The sequence below is a fragment of the Arachis stenosperma genome, chromosome 1 (assembly GCF_014773155.1).
Source record: "Arachis stenosperma cultivar V10309 chromosome 1, arast.V10309.gnm1.PFL2, whole genome shotgun sequence".
Taxonomy (NCBI): domain Eukaryota; kingdom Viridiplantae; phylum Streptophyta; class Magnoliopsida; order Fabales; family Fabaceae; genus Arachis; species Arachis stenosperma.
This window is the reverse complement of record NC_080377.1, coordinates 69,511,592-69,526,452: the sequence shown is the minus strand read 5'-3', so window position 1 is coordinate 69,526,452 and position 14,861 is coordinate 69,511,592. Positions and strand designations below refer to the sequence as shown.

Here is a 14,861-nt window from a genome sequence, read left to right as displayed (position 1 = left end):
CTTAGCTGAATTCTTGCAAATCTGTGACACAGTCAAGACTAATGGGGTAGACCCTGAGGTCTACAGACTGATGCTATTCCCTTTTGCTGTAAGAGACAGAGCTAGAATATGGTTGGATTCTCAACCTAAAGAAAGCCTGGACTCTTGGGAAAAGCTAGTCAATGCCTTCTTGGCAAAGTTCTTTCCACCACAAAGATGGAGTAAGCTTAGAGTGGAAGTCCAAACCTTCAGACAGAAGGATGGAGAATCCCTCTATGAAGCTTGGGAAAGATACAAACAATTAATCAGAAGATGTCCTTCAGACATGCTTTCTGAATGGAGCATCATAGGTATTTTCTATGATGGTCTCTCTGAACTATCCAAGATGTCCTTGGATAGCTCTGCTGGAGGATCTCTTCATCTGAAGAAGACGCCTGCAGAAGCTCAAGAATTGATTGAAATGGTTGCAAATAACCAATTCATGTACACTTCTGAAAGGAATCCTGTGAACAATGGGACTAGTCAGAAGAAAGGAGTTCTTGAGATTGACACTCTGAATGCCATATTGGCTCAGAACAAGATATTGACTCAACAAGTCAACTTGATTTCTCAAAGTCTGTCTGGAATGCAAAATGCACCAAACAGTACTAAGGAAGCTTCATCTGAGGAAGAAGCTTATGATCCTGAGAACCCTTCCATGGAAGAGGTGAATTACCTAGGAGAACCCTATGGAAACACCTATAATTCTTCATGGAGAAATCACCCAAATCTCTCATGGAAGAATCAATAGAGACCTCAACAAGGTTTCAATAACAATAATGGTGGAAGAAACAGGTTTAGCAATGGCAAGCCTTTTCCATCATCTTCTCAGCAACAGACAGAGAGTTCTAAGCAGAATACTTCTGACTTAGCAACAATGGTCTCTGATCTAATAAAGACCACTCAAAGTTTCATGAATGGAACAAGGTCCTCCATTAGAAATTTGGAAGGACAAGTGGGACAGCTGAGCAAGAAAATTACTGAACTCCCTCCTAGTACTCTCCCAAGTAATACAGAAGAAAATCCAAAAGGAGAGTGCAAAGCCATAGACATGGCCGAATATGGAGAGGAAAGAGAGGAGGAGGACGCCACTGAGGAAGACCTCAGTGGGCGTGTACCAATCTCCTCTGAGTTCCTCAATGAGGAACAATGGGAATCTAAGGCTCAAAATGAGACCATAGAGATTCCATTGGACTTACTTCTGCCTTTCATGAGCTCTGATGAGTATTCGTCCTCTGAAGAGGATGAGTATGTCACTGAAGAGCAAGTTGCTAAATACCTTGGAGCAATCATGAAGCTAAATGACAAGTTATTTGGAAATGAGACTTGGGAGGATGAACCACCTTTGCTCACCAAAGAACTGGATGACTTGTCTAGGCAGAAACTGCCTCAAAAGAGGCAAGATCCTGGGAAGTTTTCTATACCTTGTACCATAGGCACCATGACCTTCAAGAAGGCCTTTTGTGACTTACGGTCAAGTGTAAACCTCATGCCCCTCTCTGTAATGGAGAAATTAGGGATCTTTGAGGTGCAAGCTACAAGAATCTCATTAGAGATGGCAGACAATTCAAGAAAACAAGGTCATGGACTTGTAGAGAATGTTTTGGTGAAGATTGAAGACCATTACATCCCTACTGATTTCATAGTCCTAGAGACTGGGAAGTGCATGGATGAATCCATCATCCTTGGCAGACCCTTCCTAGCCACAGCAAAGGCTGTGATTGATGTTGATAGAGGAGAGTAAATCATTCAAGTGAATGACGAATCCTTGGTGTTTAAGGCCCAAGGACATCCCTCTATCATCATGGAGAGGAAGCATGAAGAGCTTCTCTCAAAACAGAGCCAAGCAGAGCCCCCACAGTCAAACTCTAGGTTTGGTGTTGGGAGGCCACAACCAAACTCTAAGTTTGGTGTTGAACCCCCACATTCAAACTCTAAGTTTGGTGTTGGGAGGTTCCCACACGGCTCTGAGTATTTCTGAGGCTCCATGAGAGTCCTCTGTCAAGCTAATGACATTAAAGAAGTGCTTGTTGGGAGGCAACCCAATGTTTTATAGTTAACTATTTTCTTTTGTTATTTTATCTTTTTTGTAGGTTGATGATCATAAGAAGTCACAAAAACAATGAAAAAAGCAAAAACAAAATGAAAAACAGGAAGAAAAACAGCACACCCTGGAGGAGAAGAAGCTGGCGTTCAAACGCCAGTAATGCTAGCTGTTGGGCGTTTAACGCCCAGTCTGGCACCATTCTGGGCGTTTAACGCCCAGTCTGGCACCATTCTGGGCGTTTAACGCCAGAAAGGGGCACCAGACTGGCGTTAAACGCCAGTAAAGGGCAACAACCTGGCGTTAAACGCCAGGAATGGGCACCAGCCCAGCGTTTAACGCCAGAAATAGCTCAAAACGTGATTTTGAGCAACATTTGGTGCAGGGATGACTTTTCCTTGACACCACAGGATCTGTGGACCCCACAGGACCCCACCATCACTCTCTCTCTTCTTCCCCCATTCACCAATCACCTCAATACCTCTTCCCCAAAAACCCTTCACCTATCAAATCCCATTTTTCTCTTCACCACTCACATCCATCCTTCATAAAACCCCACCAACCTCACCCTTCAAATTCAAACCACTTTCCCTCCCAAACCCACCTTCTTGGCCGAACACACCACCTTCTCCCTCTTCCTCATTTCTTCTTCTTCTACTCTCTTCTTTTTCTTTTGCTCGAGGACGAGCAAACATTTTAAGTTTGGTGTGGTAAAAGCGTTGCTTTTTCGTTTTTTCATAACCATTTATGGCATCCAAGGCCGGAGAAACCTCTAGAAAGAGGAAAGGGAAGGCAAAAGCTTCCACCTCCGAGTCATGGAGATGGATAGATTCCTCTCAAGGGTGCATCAAGTCCACTTCTATGAAGTTGTGGCCTTGAAGAAGGTGATCCCCGAAGTCCCCTTTTCACTCAAAAAGGGTGAATATCCGGAGATCCGCCATGAGATCCGAAGAAGAGGTTGGGAAGTACTCACCAACCCCATTCAACAAGTCAGAATCTTGATGGTTCAAGAGTTCTATGCCAATGCATGGATCACCAAGAACCATGACCAAAGTGTGAACCCGAATCCAAAGAATTATCTCACTATGGTTCGGGGGAAATACTTGGATTTTAGTCCGGAGAGTGTGAGGGTGGCGTTCAACTTGCCTATGATGCAAGGAGATGAGCATCCTTACACTAGAAGGGTCAACTTTGATCAAAGGTTGGACCAAGTCCTCACAACCATATGTGAAGAGGGCGCACAATGGAAGCAAGATTCAAGAGGAAAGCCGGTTCAATTAAGAAGGCATGACCTCAAGCCCGTGGCTAGAGGATGGTTAGAGTTCATACAACGCTCAATCATTCCCACTAGCAACCGGTCCGAAGTTACTCTAGACCGGGCCATCATGATTCATAGCATCATGATTGGAGAAGAAATAGAGGTTCATGAGGTTATAGCCCAAGAACTCTATAAGGTGGCGGACAAGACCTCCACCTTGGCAAGGTTAGCCTTTCCTCACCTCAATTGTCACCTCTGTTATTCAGTTGGAGTTGACATAGAAGGAGATACCCCCATTGATGAGGACAAGCCCATCACCAAGAAAAGGATGGAGTACACAAGAGACCCCTCTCATCAAGAGATCCCTGAGATTCCTCAAGGGATGCACTTTCCTCCACAAAATTATTGGGAGCAACTAAACACCTCCCTAGGAGAGTTGAGTTCCAACATGGGACAACTAAGGGTGGAGCATCAAGAACACTCCATTCTCCTCCATGAAATTAAAGAAGACCAAAGAATCATGAGGGAGGAGCAACAAAGACAAGGAAGAGACATTGAGGAGCTCAAGCACTCCATAGGATCTTCAAGAGGAAGGAAGAGCCGCCATCACTAAGGTGGACCCGTTCCTTGATTTCCTTGTTCTTTATTCTTCTGTTTTTCGAATTTTTGTGCTTTATGTTATCCATGTTTGTGTCTTGTGATCATTAGTGTCTTAGTGTCTATGCCTTAAAGTTATGAATGTCCTATGAATCCATCACCTTTCTTTAATAAAAACGTGCTTAATTGAAAAGGAAAGAATTGCATGAATTCTGAATTTTATAATAGTTTAATTATTTTGATGTGGTGGCAACACTTTTGTTCTCTGAATGTATGCTTGAACAGTGCATATATCTTTTGAATTTGTGGTTCATGAATGTTGGCTCTTGAAAGAATGATGAAAAAGGAGACATGTTACTGAGGATCTGAAAAATCATAAAAAAATGATTCTTGAAGCAAGAAAGAAAGCAAGCAAAAACCGAAAAAAAAAAGCGAAAGAAAAAAAAAAAAAGAGAAAGAATAAGAGTTGTGATCCAAGGCAAATAAGAGTGTGCTTAAGAACCCTGGACACCTCTAATTGGGGACTTTAGCAAAGCTGAGTCACAATCTGAAAAGGTTCACCCAATTATGTGTCTGTGGCATGTATGTATCCGGTGGTAATACTGGAAGACAGAGTGCTTTGGGCCACAGCCAAGACTCAATAAATGGCTATGTTCAAGAATCATCATACTTTACTAGGAGAATCATTAACACTATCTGGATTCTAAGTTCCTAAAGAAGCCAATCATTCTGAATTATAAGGGATAAAGTGAGATGCCAAAACTATTCAAAGGCAAAAAGATAAAAGCCCCGCTCATCTAATTAATACTAATCTTCATAGATGTTTTTGGAGTTCATTGCATATTCTCTTCTTTTTATCTTATTTGATCTTCAGTTGCTTGGGGACAAGCAACAATTTAAGTTTGGTGTTGTGATGAGCGGATAATTTGTATGCTTTTTGGCATTGTTTTTAGTATGTTTTTAGTATGATTTAGTTAGTTTTTAGTATATTTTTATTAGTTTTTAGTTAAAATTCACTTTTCTGGACTTTACTATGAGTTTGTGTGTTTTTCTGTGATTTCAGGTATTTTCTGGCTGAAATTGAGGGATCTGAGCAAAAATCTGATCCAGAGACTCAAAAGGACTGCAGATGCTGTTGGATTCTGACCTCCCTGCACTCGAAGTGGATTTTTTGGAGCTACAGAAGCCCAATTGGCGCGCTCTCAACGGCGTTGGAAAGTAGATATCCTGGGCTTTCCAGCAATATATAATAGTCCATACTTTGCCCAAGATTTGATGGCCCAAACCGGCGTTCAAAGTCACCTACAGAAATTCCAGCGTTAAACGCCGGAACTGGCACCTAAATGGGAGTTAAACGCCCAAACTGGCATAAAAGCTGGCGTTTAACTCCAAGAAGAGTCTCTACACGAAAATGCTTCATTGCTCAGCCCAAGCACACACCAAGTGGGCCCGGAAGTGGATTTTTATGTCATTTACTCATCTTTGTACACCTTAGGCTACTAGTTTTCTATAAGTAGGACCTTTTACTATTGTATTTTAATCTTTTGATCATGTTTTGATGATTGAACCCTCTTTGGGAGGCTGGCCATTCGGCCATGCCTAGACCTTGTTCTTATGTATTTTCAACGGTGGAGTTTCTACACACCATAGATTAAGGTGTGGAGCTCTGCTGTACCTCGAGTATTAATGCAATTACTATTGTTCTTCCATTCAATTCCGCTTGTTCTTGTCCAAGATATCACTTGTTCTTCAACATGATGAAGGTGATGATTGACGCCCATCACCATTCTCACTCATGAACAAGGTGACTGACAACCACTCTTGTTCTACAAGCATCTGAGGCTTAGTGAATATCTCTTGGATTCCCGATTGCACGATGCATGGTTGATCGCCTGACAACCGAGTGCTCGCCTGACAAACGAGCCAACCATTCCGTGAGATCAGAGTCTTCGTGGTATAGGCAGGACTTGATGGCAGCATTCAAGAGAATCCGGAAGGTCTAACCTTGTCTGTGGTATTCTGAGTAGGATTCAATGACTGAATGACTGTGACGTGCTTCAAACCTGTAACCTACTGGGCGTTAGTGACAGACGCAAAAGAGGGATTCTATTCCGGTAGGGGAGGGAACCAAACCGGTGATTGGCAGTACTGTGACAGAGTGCGTGCATTAGCTTTCACTGCGAGGATGGGAGGTAGCTGCTGACAACAGTGAAACTCTACACGAGCTTGCCATGGAAAGGAGTAAGAAGGATTGGATGAAGGCAGTAGGAAAGCAGAGAGACGGAAGGGAAGGTATCTTCATACACTTGTCTGAAGCTCTTACACCAATGATATACATAAGTATCACTATCTTTATCTTTATATTATTTTCATTCATCATCATATACATTTGAGTTTACCTGACTAAGATTTACAAGATGACCATAGCTTGCTTCAATGCTAACAATCTCCGTGGGATCGACCCTTACTCATGTAAGGTATTACTTGGACGACCCAGTGCACTTGCTGGTTAGTTGTGTGAAGTTGTAGTGATCACAATTTCGCGCACCAATGCCAACGTTGGTGCCAAAGTTAGGGGTCTAACTTTTGCTCCAACGTTGGCCTCCCTTATGCACATTTATGGTGCCAACTTTGTCCTCTTGTCATGTTGCCAATTTTATGCCCAATATAGACTATCATATATGGTTGGAAAGCTCTAAATGTCAGCTTTCTAACCCACTTGGAATCACTTCAATTGGACATCTACAACTCAAGTTATGATCATTTGAAGTGGGCATGGTTGCTGGCTTTGGTGTGCAGCGTTTGAGGTAAAGTTTGCCTCAAATGTTAGCGAAAATGCCAGTTCTGGAGGCTCAAACGTATTGTCCACCCCATACTATTATACATTGTTGGAAAGCCCTGAATGTCTACTTTCCATTGCCGTTGGAAGCGCATCCATTGGAGCTCTACAGCTCGAGTTATACTCCGTTGAAGGTGCAGAGGTCAGTTGGCCTCACTGCAGGTTGCCACCATGTTCATTTATGCACATTGCGGGGCAGTTTTCATCCTCAATTTTAGTGTCCACCATGCAGTGCCATATATGCATGGAAAGCTCTTGATTCCTACTTTCCAATGCTTCTTGAATCACCTCATTTGGAGCTCTGTAGCTCAAGTTATTCTTGTTGGAAATATACCCCTTCAAGCTGTTGTGGTGTGTGGCGCCAACGTTAGCCTCCAAGTTAGGGGTCTAACGTTGGCGCAAACGTGAGTAGCCCCTGGGACAAATTTTTCATGCCAACGTTAGCCTCCAAGTTAGGGGGCTAACGTTGGCGCAAACGTGGAGTAGCCCTGGGTGATTTTTCATGCCAACGTTAGCCTCCAAGTTAGGGGGCTAACTTCAAGGCTAACTTTTCACCCAAAACTTTTTGTCCTCTCTTCCTCGTTGTTTTGAGCCATGCTTTTCTTCCTTTGGGCCACGCTTTTCTTCCTTGATTTGGTCATGGGTCACGCTTTTAGAAGCGTGGCCTAAGCCTCCAAAGTGTGCTCCAATTTCAAAGTGTGCCCAAAATTTCTCTTTTCTTCTTTTTAGCTTATTTTGTGCTCTTTTTGCTTCTTTTTCTTCTTATTTCCTACAAAGTTTATCAAATCAAAAGATCAAAGAAATGTACCATTTAAGCACCAAAGAATGCAATATTTCAGCACTAATCATAAATTTCTTGTATGAAAAAGCATAGAAAAACATGACATGGTGACATGTCATCACAACACCAAACTTAAACCTTGCTTGTCCCCAAGCAAGAAAAGAATCATGCAATAAAGATTGACAATCCAAGGCAAGAAGGGTAGCAACTCAATGTTCATGGTAAGCTAGTTTTCTAAGCATGCTACAATCACAAAAGAATTGTAAATGACTGATGCTTCCATCTAGCTCAATTTATGAAATCTTTCTTTTATATTTCTTCCTTGAAACAAGCTTTTGATTTTCTTATTAGCTTCTCCTTTTGGGTGCTTTGCCCCATGAGTTGATAACAAAGCTACGACTTCTAAATGCTTTGTTTTCAAGTATTACCACTTGATACATAAGCACCACAAGCATTTGATTAGAGGATTTCATTAAGCTCATTTTTCTTTTCTTTTCTTAACTCTCTAATCATTGATGCTCAGAGCCTTGAGCTTTGAGGGAGTGCTTTTGCACTTTGAGCCTAGCCTTGACTTCTAAGTGTTTTGTTTTCAAGCATTTGGCTTGATACATAAACACCACAAGTACTTAACAAATAACTTGCCATTGGTACTCAGAGCCTTCAGCTTTCTCATTCTTTCCCTTTTTCTTTTCTTGCTTTATTTTGCATTTGCTTTCAAGGTTTTCATGATTTTAAAAGATTTCACAAAATGTCCTAGATGAAAACTTCAATTAAATAAAATCCAATGCAATTAAGCAACAATCAAACATACTAGCTTTCCAATACCTTTATGCACATGCTAAAATCTTCTTTAATGCCTTGTTTGTTTATGATCATGATACTTTGTTGCTTTTGAATTCACAAAACTCAAGTTGGTAATCATAATGACATAGCACCATGTTGCAATTTAGAAATCAAACTATGCCTTTTCATACACACATGCATACAGAGAAGGTAAAGACAATCATGGAGTTTATAGTGCTTGAAACAAATGAGAGGAAAAGGAACTTTACAACCTTGTAGTTCATCTTCTCTATTGTTGTCATTTTCCTCCCATTCTCCTCCTTCCCATACCAAACTCAGAATGCTTGCTCATCCTCAAGCAACTATTAGAACCGTGGCTATGGGGCTAAGATGGATCATGAATGTCTTACACAAGAAATGTTAGTAGTACATGTGTTTCAAGCAAGCAAAATTAAAGATAATAATCAAGGCACAAGAGACAGAGACATTGTGATTGCAAGCTTAAGAAGGTGAGCATAATACTTTGCATAAAGAATAAGTGGCACACCAAACTTAGTGTGACACTTTCACTTGGAATCAATGCAAGTATCCAGTAAAGATTTGAAGCAAATTGTGTTGCATAGCAACACCAAACTTAAAATGCAATCCTATGTCCATTTATTTGAATTAAAACTAAACAAGAGAAACTGTTATTTGAATACAATCACCAAGCCAAGATTAGCCATGAATAAGGGTCTCTTGGTGATGTATTAAAAACAGTTAATAACAGGGATCATAGAAAATATAAAGAAGTGACTAAAACAAAGAAAATGCAAACGAAATGTCAAAACAAAAGAAAAATAATAATGCAAGGGTGGTGCACGAAATTGTGATCACTACAACTTCGCACAACTAACCAGCAAGTGCACTGGGTCGTCCAAGTAATACCTTACGTGAGTAAGGGTCGATCCCACGGAGATTGGTGGTATGAAGCAAGCTATGGTCACCTTGTAAATCTTAGTCAGGCAAACTCAAATGGGTATAGTGATGAACGAAAATAACATGAAAGTAAAGATAGAGATACTTATGTATATCATTGGTGTAAGAGCTTCAGACAAGTGTATGAAGATGCCTTCCCTTCCGTCTCTCTGCTTTCCTAATGTCTTCATCCAATCCTTCTTACTCCTTTCCATGGCAAGCTCGTGTAGGGTTTCACTGTTGTCAGCAGCTACCTCCCATCCTCTCATTGGAAACGATTGCATATGCTCTGGTCACAGCATAGCGGAATCCATCTGTCGGTTCTCAATCAGATCGGAATAGAATCCATTGATTCTTTTGGCGTCTGTCACTAACGCCCCACCCTCAGGAGTTTGAAGCACGTCACAGTCATTCAATCATTGAATCCTACTCAGAATACCACAGACAAGGTTTAGACCTTCCGGATTCTCTTGAATGCTGCCATCGGGTCCTGCCTATACCACGAGGATTCCGATTAAAGAATCCAAGAGATATTCACTAGAGCCTTGATGCTTTGTAGAACAAAGTGGTTGTCAGTCACCTTGTTCATAGGTGAGAATGATGATGAGTGTCAATCATCACCTTCATCAAGTTGAAGAACAAGTGATATCTTGGACAAAGAACAAGCGGAATTGAATAGAAGAACAATAGTAATTGCATTAATACTCGAGGTACAGCAGAGCTCCACACCTTAATCTATGGTGTGTAGAAACTCCACCGTTGAAAATACATAAGAACAAGGTCTAGGCATGGCCGTGAGGCCAGTCTCCCAATGATCTAAGATAGCATAAAATTAGAAGATAGCTACCAAGATGATGAATACAATAGTAAAAGGTCCTACTTATAGAAACTAGTAGCCTAGGGTGTACAAAGATGAGTAAATGACATAAAAATCCACTTCCGGGCCCACTTGGTGTGTGCTTGGGCTGAGCAATGAAGCATTTTTCGTGTAGAGACTCTTCTTGGCGTTTAACTCCAGCTTTTATGCCAGTTTGGGCGTTTAACTCCCAATTAGGTGCCAGTTCCGGCGTTTAACGCTGGGAATTCTGAGGGTGACTTTGGACGCCGGTTTGGGCCATCAAATCTTGGGCAAAGTATGGACTATCATATATTGCTGGAAAGCCCAGGATGTCTACTTTCCAACGCCGTTGAGAGCGCGCCAATTGGGCTTCTGTGGCTCCAGAAAATCCACTTCGAGTGCAGGGAGGTCAGAATCCAACAGCATCTGCAGTCCTTTTCAGTCTCTAAATCAGATTTTTGCTCAGAACCTTCAATTTCAGCCAGAAAATACCTGAAATCACAGAAAAACACACAAACTCATAGTAAAGTCCAGAAAAGTGAATTTTAATTAAAAACTAATAAAAATATACTAAGAACTCAACTAAAACTACCAAAAACATACTAAAAACAATGCCAAAAAGCATACAAATTATCCGCTCATCACAACACCAAACTTAAATTGTTGCTTGTCCCCAAGCAACTGAAAATCAAATAAGATAAAAAGAAGAGAATATACTATAGACTCCAAATTATCAATGAAACTAAGCTCCAAATTAGATGAGCGGGACTAGTAGCTTTTTGCCTCCGAACAGTTTTGGCATCTCACTTTATCCTTTGAAATTCAGAATGATTGGCTTCTTTAGGAACTCAGAATCCAGATAGTGTTATTGATTCTCCTAGTTAAGTATGATGATTCTTGAACACAGCTACTTATTGAGTCTTGGCTGTGGCCCAAAGCACTCTGTCTTCCAGTATTACCACCGGATACATACATGCCACAGACACATAATTGGGTGAACCTTTTCAGATTGTGACTCAGCTTTGCTAAAGTCCCCAATTAGAGGTGTCCAGGGTTCTTAAGCACACTCTTATTGCCTTGGATCACATCTTTATTTCTTTCTTTTTCTTTCTTTTTCTCTTTCTTCCCCCTTTTTTTTCGTTTTTCTCCTTCTCTTCTTTTTTTTTTTTCCAATACTTTTTCGCTTGCTTCCCCATCTCTTTTGTATTCACTGCTTTTTCTTGCTACAAGAATCATTTTAATGATTTTTCAGATCCTCAGTAACATGTCTCCTTTTCCATCATTCTTTCAAGAGCCAACAATTTTAACATTCATGAACCACAAATTCAAAAGACATATGCACTGTTTAAGCATACATTCAGAAAACAAAAAGTATATATTGTCACCACATCAAACTAATTAAGCTAGTTTTAAAGATGAATTTGAAATCCTGTACTTCTTGTTCTTTTGTGATAAAAATAGTTTTCATTTAAGAAAGGTGATGGATTCATATTCATAGCTTTAAGGCATAGACACTAAGACACTAATGATCATAAGACACAAACATGGATAAACATAAGCATGAAAATTCGAAAAACAAGAAAATAAAGAACAAGGAGATTAAAGAACGGGTCCACCTCAGTGATGGCGGCTTGTTCTTCCTCTTGAAGGTCTTATGGAGTGCTTGAGCTTCTCAATGTCTCTTCCTTGTCTTTGTTGCTCCTCTCTCATGATTCTTTGATCTTCTCTAATTTCATGGAGGGAGATGGAATGTTCTTGGTGCTCCACCCTTAGTTGTCCCATGTTGGAACTTAATTCTCCTAGGGAGGTGTTTAGTTGCTCCCAAATAGTCTTGTGAAGGAAAGTGCATCCCTTGAGGTATCCTAGGGATCTCATGATGAGAGGGGTCTCTTGTTTGCTCCATCTTTTTTCTTAGTGATGGGCTTGAGGTCATGCCTTCTCAGTTGAACTGGCTTTGGATGCCATAAATGGTTATGGAAAAACAAAAAGCAATGCTTTTACCACACCAAACTTAAAAGGTTTGCTCGTCCTCGAGCAAAAGAAGAAAGAAGAGAGTAGAAGAAGAAGAGATGGAGGAGATGGAGGTGGTGAAGAGGTATTGAGGTGAATGGTGAATGGGTGAAGAAGAAGAGAGAGTGGTGGGGTTGGTGGGGATCCTGTGGGGTCCACAGATCCTTAGGTGTCAAGGAAAAGTCATCCCTGCACCAAATGGCATCAAAATCCACGTTTTGAGCCATTTCTGGCGTTAAACGCCGGGCTGGTGCCCATTCCTGGCGTTTAACGCCAGGTTCTAGCCCTTTTCTGGCATTTAACGCCAGTCTGGTGCCCCTTTCTGGCGTTAAACGCCCAGAATGGTGCCAGACTGGGCGTTAAACGCCCAACTGCTAGGCTTACTGGCGTTTGAACGCCAGCAGCATCTTCCTCCAGGGTGTGCTGTTTTTCTTCCTGTTTTTCATTCTGTTTTTGCTTTTTTCATTATTTTTGTGACTTCTTATGATCATCAACCTATAAAAAAAATAAAATAACAAAAGAAAATATATAAAATATAATCATTGGGTTGCCTCCCAACAAGCGCTTCTTTACTGTCATTAGCTTGACAGAGGACTCTCATGGAGCCTCAGAAATACTCAGAACCGTGTTGGAACCTCCCAACACCAAACTTAGAGTTTGAATGTGGGGGTTCAACACCAAACTTAGAGTTTGGTTGTGGCCTCCCAACACCAAACTTAGAGTTTGACTGTGGGGGCTCTGCTTGGCTCTGTTTTGAGAGAAGCTCTTCATGCTTCCTCTCCATGATGACAGAGGAATGTCCTTGGGCCTTAAACACCAAGGATTCTTCATTCACTTGAATGATTAGTTTACCTCTATCAACATCAATCACAGCCTTTGCTGTGGCTAGGAAGGGTCTGCCAAGGATGATGGATTCATCCATGCACTTCCCAGTCTCTAGGACTATGAAGTCAGTAGGGATGTAATGGTCTTCCACTTTTACCAAAACATTCTCTTCAAGTCCATGAGCTTGTTTTCTTGAGTTGTCTGCCATCTCCAATGAGATTCTTGCAGCTTGTACCTCAAAGATCCCTAGCTTCTCCATTACAGAGAGAGGCATGAGGTTCACACTTGACCCTAAGTCACACAAGGCCTTCTTGAAGGTCATGGTGCCTATGGTACAAGGTATTGAAAACTTCCCAGGATCTTGTCTCTTTTGAGGTAATTTCTGCCTAGACAAATCATCCAGTTCTTTGGTGAGCAAAGGAGGTTCATCCTCCCAAGTCTCATTTCCAAATAACTTGTCATTTAGCTTCATGATTGCTCCAAGGTATTTAGCAACTTGCTCTTCAGTGACTTTCTCATCCTTTTCAGAGGAGGAATACTCATCAGAGCTCATGAAAGGCAGAAGTAACTCCAATGGAATCTCTATGGTCTCATTTTGAGCCTCAGATTCCCATGGTTCCTCATTGGGGAACTCATTGGAGGCTTGTGCACGCCCACTGAGGTCTTCCTCAGTGGCGTTCACTTCCTCCCTTTCCTCTCCAAATTCGGCCATATTGATGGCTTTGCACTCTCCTTTTGGATTTTCTTCTGTGTTGCTTGGAAGAGTACTTGGAGGGAGTTTAGTAACTTTCTTGCTCAGCTGTCCCACTTGTCCTTCCAAATTTCTAATGGAAGACCTTGTTTCATTCATGAAACTTTGAGTGGTTTTAATTAGATCAGAGACCATGGTTGCTAAGTCAGAGGGGTTCTGCTTAGGATTCTCTGTCTGTTGCTGAGAAGATGATGGAAAAGGTTTGCCATTGTTAAACCTGTTTCTTCCACCATTATTATTGAAACCTTGTTGAGGTTTCTCTTGATTCTTCCATGAGAGATTTGGGTGATTTCTCCATGAAGAATTATAGGTGTTACCATAAGGTTCTCCTAGGTAATTCACCTCTTCCATTGAGGGGTTCTCAGGATCATAAGCTTCTTCCTCAGATGAAGCCTCCTTAGTACTGCTTGGTGCATTTTGCATTCCAGACAGACTTTGAGAAATCAAATTGACTTGTTGAGTCAATATCTTATTCTGAGCCAAAATGGCGTTCAGAGTGTCAATCTCAAGAACTCCTTTCTTCTGATTAGTCCCATTGTTCACAGGATTCCTCTCAGAAGTGTACATGAATTGGTTATTTGCAACCATTTCAATTAGCTCTTGAGCCTCTGTAGGCGTCTTCTTCAGATGAAGAGATCCTCCAGCAGAGCTATCCAAGGACATCTTAGATAGTTCAGAGAGACCATCATAGAAAATACCTATGATGCTCCATTCAGAAAGCATGTCTGAGGGACATTTTCTGATTAATTGTTTGTATCTTTCCCAAGCTTCATAGAGGGATTCTCCATCCTTCTGTCTGAAGGTTTGGACTTCCACTCTAAGCTTACTCCATCTTTGTGGTGGAAAGAACTTTGCCAAGAAGGCATTGACTAGCTTTTCCCAAGAGTCCAGGCTTTCTTTAGGTTGAGAGTCCAACCATATTCTAGCTCTGTCTCTTACAGCAAAAGGGAATAGCATCAGTCTATAGACCTCAGGGTCTGCCCCATTAGTCTTGACTGTGTCACAGATTTGCAAGAACTCAGCTAAAAACTGATGAGGATCTTCCAATGGAAGTCCATGGAACTTGCAATTCTGTTGCATTAGAGAAACTAATTGAGGCTTAAGCTCAAAGTTGTTTGCTCCAATGGCAGGGATAGAGATGCTTCTCCCATAGAAGTTGG

General features: G+C 41.3%; 2 non-coding genes across 2 annotated transcripts; one reads left to right on the top strand and one right to left on the bottom strand.

The window, feature by feature from the left end:
- Window positions 1-202: 202 nt before the first annotated feature.
- Window positions 203-310, bottom strand: LOC130951278 (small nucleolar RNA R71). Its single transcript, XR_009073904.1, has one exon. It is a non-coding gene; the product is annotated as a small nucleolar RNA R71 (small nucleolar RNA).
- Window positions 311-14,418: 14,108 nt separating this feature from the next.
- On the top strand, window positions 14,419-14,526 carry LOC130949091 (small nucleolar RNA R71). The gene has a single exon (XR_009073327.1). It is a non-coding gene; the product is annotated as a small nucleolar RNA R71 (small nucleolar RNA).
- The last annotated feature ends 335 nt before the right edge of the window (window positions 14,527-14,861 follow it).